Source organism: Bacillus rossius, chromosome 11 (assembly GCF_032445375.1).
Source record: "Bacillus rossius redtenbacheri isolate Brsri chromosome 11, Brsri_v3, whole genome shotgun sequence".
NCBI lineage: Eukaryota > Metazoa > Arthropoda > Insecta > Phasmatodea > Bacillidae > Bacillus > Bacillus rossius.
In genome coordinates, this window is record NC_086338.1 from 33,249,960 (window position 1) to 33,255,960 (window position 6,001).

Here is a 6,001-nt window from a genome sequence, read left to right on the forward strand (position 1 = left end):
TTAACTTTGTTTGTCTGACACGTTACCTGGTGAGTTTCATTGATGTTTGTTGTCTATCTTGGTTTGAAATTAGGATTTTTTAAATGGTGATTTGAAAAATAAATTTGGAAAAAAGGTTCTACATATGGGTACCTTCAAGGACAGATATATCAATAAGCAAGAGGAACCACTATTGTTCGGTGAAATGAGTCATTGTGTCTTTAGAAAAAAAAAGTTATGTAATTCTGAAGTATGCATTTATATACATATAAGTTATGTAATTACATGTAAGTGAAAAAAGGCACAGGTTTAAACATAAGCATGCATGTGAGACTCGCACATGCAATTTGCATGTTTTATTGAAAAGTAATGTAATCACGAATGTGACAGGAAAACTTGAAACACTGTCAAACAATGATGATAGTGCCAGGAATAGCAAAACAGTCTGATCAACCGAAATGAATATTGTTAGCCGAATCACATTATGTGACTGTTGGTGTCAGATAACTGCCGGATCTGAAAAAGAAAACAAATTTTGTGTTGCATTAATTTACAAATAGTAGAAATGATATTTAATAAAAATTAATGCATTAAATTGTACAAGCCATTCACCATTCTAAGCTAATTATTTTCCTGTGTAACTTATTTGGCTGGTGCTTTGTTTAACAAGTTAACTATCTCCATGGCCAACTCTACCAGTGACATTTTTTCCAGGTGTTGGGAAAATTTGAGTTTGCAATATTTTACTTGGTACATACTTAATAAAATACATGTTTCAGTAAAGTCAGTCCATAAATTATTTAGCAAAAAAAAATTGCCCAAAAAATTTCAGACAGCTTTGCACTGCTTGCAAAAATTAGGAATGCGTATAGATAACAACTGTTGCCTTAGTACACGCTCAAAAGGAAACTAGCATAGCATTCTATGAGAATGTGACTGTTGCAGGGAAAATAATTAAATTGCATTCAATCAGTGCGTGATCCATTTAATCAGTGTTGTGTTCACTGGGGAACAATAAGAGGAAGTAAACCTTTTATTTCTACTGCAAGCAACCTAGAAATTGGGCGGAGAGTAGCACAAAGGCATTCTCTGTGTTGCCTTCCACTGCTAGCGGCTTAGAGGGAGAGAAGCAAGTTTTAAAGTCATGTCAACATCGACAGCGCCTGAGACTGTTAAGAGGCGATGAGGTGAGAATGGAGCATCAATGTGGTGGGAAACGGGATTACCCCTGAGAAATATTACTAGCTCACATCATCTATGTTTTCCACTTACGAAAAACATGGGTTTGATGATCAATTTTAACAGTAAATTTTAAAACTAACGTCGAGAGCAGCCGATAAAAGAGCTTATCTGCGATGGTGTGACATTTTTTGCACTTTGCCATCCGGTATGCCACTTTGAAAGATGCTAGCAGTGCGTTGTTATAATAGTAACTGATAGTTGATGAGTGAACACTTTTTTTTTATTTTGTAAATCTTGCAATTTCCTGTTAAAAATTTGCTAGAATTTTTAAACAGAGCACACAATGCTGTCTTTATTCATAGTTTACTTCTCCTGAAGTCAAGCCAAAGTCAAATAGCTGATCGTATTTGCGATATTTCCGCTTTTATGCTCGCCCGCCACTTGTCAATGCTTGATCTCTCTCACATCGACTTGCTTATTTAATAAAAATCTTTCCTTTTGCTACTGTCTTTTTATGCAAACACAAAGCAACACGATTAACACAAAGCACCCAACATTCGCTGTGTTCGGAAATGAGATTTCCGTCAGCTCATAGGTCGGCACTCCTAATTAACTAACAGCACACATAAACACCGTAAACCAGCTGATCATAGATCACGTTCTTTTATAACACATTTTGGAGGCTCCATCCAGGCCATCTACCCAGATTAGCTGCTATACAATATTTACGTCTACTATTAGTTAAGTAGGGGTTCAAACCTACTAGCTGATGTGAAATCTCATTTCTAAATACAACCCGAGCATGAGTACTGGTGAACGCAGCGAGCGATGCATGCAGCAAAATTTAAATTGTTTATTCTTTATTGTGAATGTAAGTAAGTTTAGTTTCCGAAGAAGAGAAAACAGGTGCGCCTCGCAGCACCACTGTTCCTTCTAAACGGCATCCCAGAGCGCTGTGGCCAACACTTTGGGAACCCCTGTCCTAGACTTGAAATTTAGCAGTGGTGTTCCTTATATTACATAGCGATCAACTGAGGATGTAGTTTTCCGAAAATCAGCTCCCAAAGGTGACTTAGTCCGAGTAACGTCAGGTAATTCAGCTAGTATGTAATAAAATAGTTTGTACATAAAAAAAAACTGCCTCTAATAATAAAATACAGCACTGAAAAATAATAAAGCAGTAATTGCAAATACTGAAAAACTATTTTGTGTTTTTGTTTATATATAATCTTCCAAAAATTTAAAAAAATATATAGAAAAAAAAATCTGTCATCCTTAACAATATAGATCATTGTAGAAATATCTCATGTTTATTAATAAATTCACAAATCTTTTGATATTTATTTTTTAAAGTTTTCAAATCTGAATTTTTATTTTTCTGCAGTTTTAACTGAAAATGTCCCCCCCCCCCCCTCCTCCTCATCAGTTTGCTGAAATAAGCTTACACACTTAATACTTCTCTACCTGCAGCTTGCGACCCCTGTTTAAAATAATGGCAATTTCCTAGAGGTGCTCCAATAAAAAAAAAAAAAAGATCCAGAAATTATTATTTTTTTTTACTTCTGTCCTGAAAAATGTAGTTTAGTATTTTTAATGTTGCTAACCTTACTACCCTAACATTGACAACAATAGTATTTTTAATGCAGATTGCAATATCCAACCCATCGTTCACACCATTTTACAGTGTTTGAAATAAGACTTGTCTAATTCAACCAGCAATTCATATGATTTAACAGTATTTTAATGTAACTAACCAAACTAAACATACCATTCAAATGGTTTTACAGTATTGTAGCTACCTTAACATAACCCAAGGGGCGAAAAAGATGCAATGAATACTGTCAGCTGGGGTGACTTAGGCTCATTTTTCACTGCCTTTGTCTGATAAACTGCATAAATCAATGAATAGCTAAAAATTATTACATTAATATATTTTTTTATGTAATAGAAGAGATTCCAATGAACAATTTGACATCACAATGAAAAACATAAAAAATTTCCTCACCTTTTTAAATAATTTGTAAAAAAAGTTGGACAATCTCACCTCAACATGGGATAACTTTGTCTCAGCATGATTTAGCTTGAATATACACCAGTGGGACAATCTCACCCTTATTTTAACACTGCTTGGAAGCACAAAAGCCTTTTTTGAGGTGTTGTGATGGTTGTCGGCATAGATAAGGGAGGGGGTTGTCGGGTTAAAAATTTAGAGTTTGATTGGGTTATGGGGAGGGGGAAGGAAGGAACACAACACAATTAGCTTCTTTACTATGAACAAAATTTATTTCTATTGTAAACTTGGATTGAACACATTAACAAAAGAAGAATATTATCTAACATATTAACAAAACAAATTTAATATAATTTATTATTAAACATAAAACTCAACTCTGGAACTACGAACAGTGTTTCTTTTGACAGAAACGTGCCTGTAGGTTCGATTTTCTTCACAATATGCTCCCATTCATACGTCCAGATGTCACGTTTCTGAGGCCAATGCCAGTAATTCTTCCCCTGCTCCATGCAATCTACTGTTGGACCAGCTTCAGTGATGTCAACAATCTTTCCTGGATATTGTGAGTTGTATGTAATAATGACAAAATCGTTGCTGCTGCACACAGATTTCAGAGATTCGCGGTTATAATGATTACGGAGTCATCACCTGAGTTGGAAAATGTCTCTAGATTGCTATCTGAATCATTGACGACAATATCCTCATGATTTCCATCAATGTCTGAAGACGATTCTTCATGAAATGTTGGGGTCTTCTGTCGTTGATTATGTTTGCATGTCTTCAGTTTAGGTGGTTCATTAACTGATGACTGGGCAACATCCCCTACACTAATGCTCCTTCCTGCAGGAACATTTAGTTTCTTCCTTTTCTGCCTAGGTGCATCACCACCTATCACCCTGTTCCTATGAGCAGTAAGTGATGCCATGAAAGCTTCTCCAATGAGAGAAGAATTTTCCTCTTCATTTGGTAACCGTGCCAATATTACATCTTTTCAACAGGAACAATGCCGCACTTCCTGAATCCTGAAACTAAATTTTCTTCTTTGTTCTGTTCAATCTGCTCCATCAATGACTTCAGGAGACTGGACAGTTTATCCTTTGGAATATTTGGGAATTTTGACCCTTCAGCAGAGTCACGCCAAGACGATAAAAGTGATCAAGCTCTTTTCAATGGTGCACAGAAACTTACACCCAATGGCTGGAGAAAGTGGATTGCATTAGGCGGCAGACAAATGAACTTGATTCTTTTTTCCTGGCAAATTTGCAACACTTGTGTGCTAATGTGAGAGGAAAAGTTGTCTCCAATGAGAGCAATTTCTCCTTGTAAATGACGCACGCTGAGGAGAAACAGACTACAAAACCAGTCCTCAAACACAACAGCATCAAACCCCCACTTTTTGTGCAGTTGTATCTGGCTCCTGGTGGACCATTCACGATCCTGGTGTGTTATCTTTAAATTTTTTCACTGTCACACTTTTACGCTGTAGATAATTACTCACAGTCCATCGAAAATCACTTTCATTGACTGGAAAACCAAACTCTGACAACTTTATTAGATGGTCAACAAATGACTGTTCCTCCAGTTCATTAAAAACTCTTTGACCACCTGGTGTCTTGGTGTGAACATTCTTCAGTTTTTTGATGCTGTCCGTTGGCTAAATCTCTTCTGTACAACATCATCTATGGCTCTGTCTAATGTTTTTTTTGTCATAATTTTTATAGAGCCGGCCACCCACTACACGACAATACTTGCGTGCCATAGCGACAAAGTCTGTGAACAGACAATAAAAACATCTACATGTAGTACTGGTACAATTAGTAAGGTAGATATGTGCCACCTAACCTAACCTACAAAATGTGCTGCCTACCCATACAAACAAGTCATTTACAATTTGTTTGAATGAAACATTCTGACTAGGTATCTGTTTTGAGACAAAAGTAACCCCTGACTGCAGGTAAAAATGCTATTTGATATTTCCAAAAATGTATTTTATAAAACAATGAAAACACTTTCTATATATTTTCTTAAAGTAGAGATATTACGGTAAAAAGTTAACTACTTACCAGTTTTCTCAATAAATTCTAACAAACTCCTGCAATATAAAGTTTTCCTCACCAAAATATAAACAATAACATAACTGCAGTAGTGCATACCAACTGTATAAATATTGCATTCGCCCATTATTTTTTTATTCATACTACCAACTCTACCTAGTGGAATCCATGATTGCCATCTTGTTTCTTCGTACTGGTAAAGGACATAACATCAAGTAAATGTTTTTTCAAGTAGTGGGACAAAGTCAACACAGGGTAGACAAAGTCACCCCTGTAGAGATACGTGTGTAGGCCTTCAAATAGATCTGTGCAGTATGTAGGCCCCACCTCTATGGAGACTAAAATACATAACACGTTGGGCTGTGTTGAACTGTGAAAAATCGATATTATTTATGTGGCTCTCCAATGGTATGTGATGTTCTGTAAGCCACAGTTAAGTATTAATTGAATAAAGGTACAAATATACATAGACATACACTAGGGCAAATGAAATTATAAATGACATAACACAACACTCATAAATAAAATATATAGTTATTTATTGAGACTAAAAATGAGTTCAAAATTTACCCTTTCTAATTATATTTATTTAGTTACTAATTATATTCAAAACCTAACTGGTACTTGGCATCACAGATCACACATGAATTTCAACCATCAGGAGTTATGATGCGCACATTTAGAGCAGTTGCTTAGGGACCGCCTCAGCCGAGGACTCACCTCCCTCAACACCCAATTCCTTGCACACGGCATCGGACTAAACCACACTAAA

The 6,001-nt window shown here is 35.9% G+C and overlaps 1 long non-coding RNA gene across 1 annotated transcript; it reads right to left on the reverse strand.

Annotated features, from left to right (window-relative positions):
- Positions 1-3,422: 3,422 nt before the first annotated feature.
- LOC134536780 (uncharacterized) lies at positions 3,423-5,378 on the reverse strand. Its single transcript, XR_010075877.1, has 2 exons — positions 5,239-5,378; positions 3,423-4,945 (listed from the first exon to the last, which is right to left on the reverse strand). It is a non-coding gene; the product is annotated as an uncharacterized LOC134536780 (long non-coding RNA).
- Between the last annotated feature and the right edge of the window lie 623 nt (positions 5,379-6,001).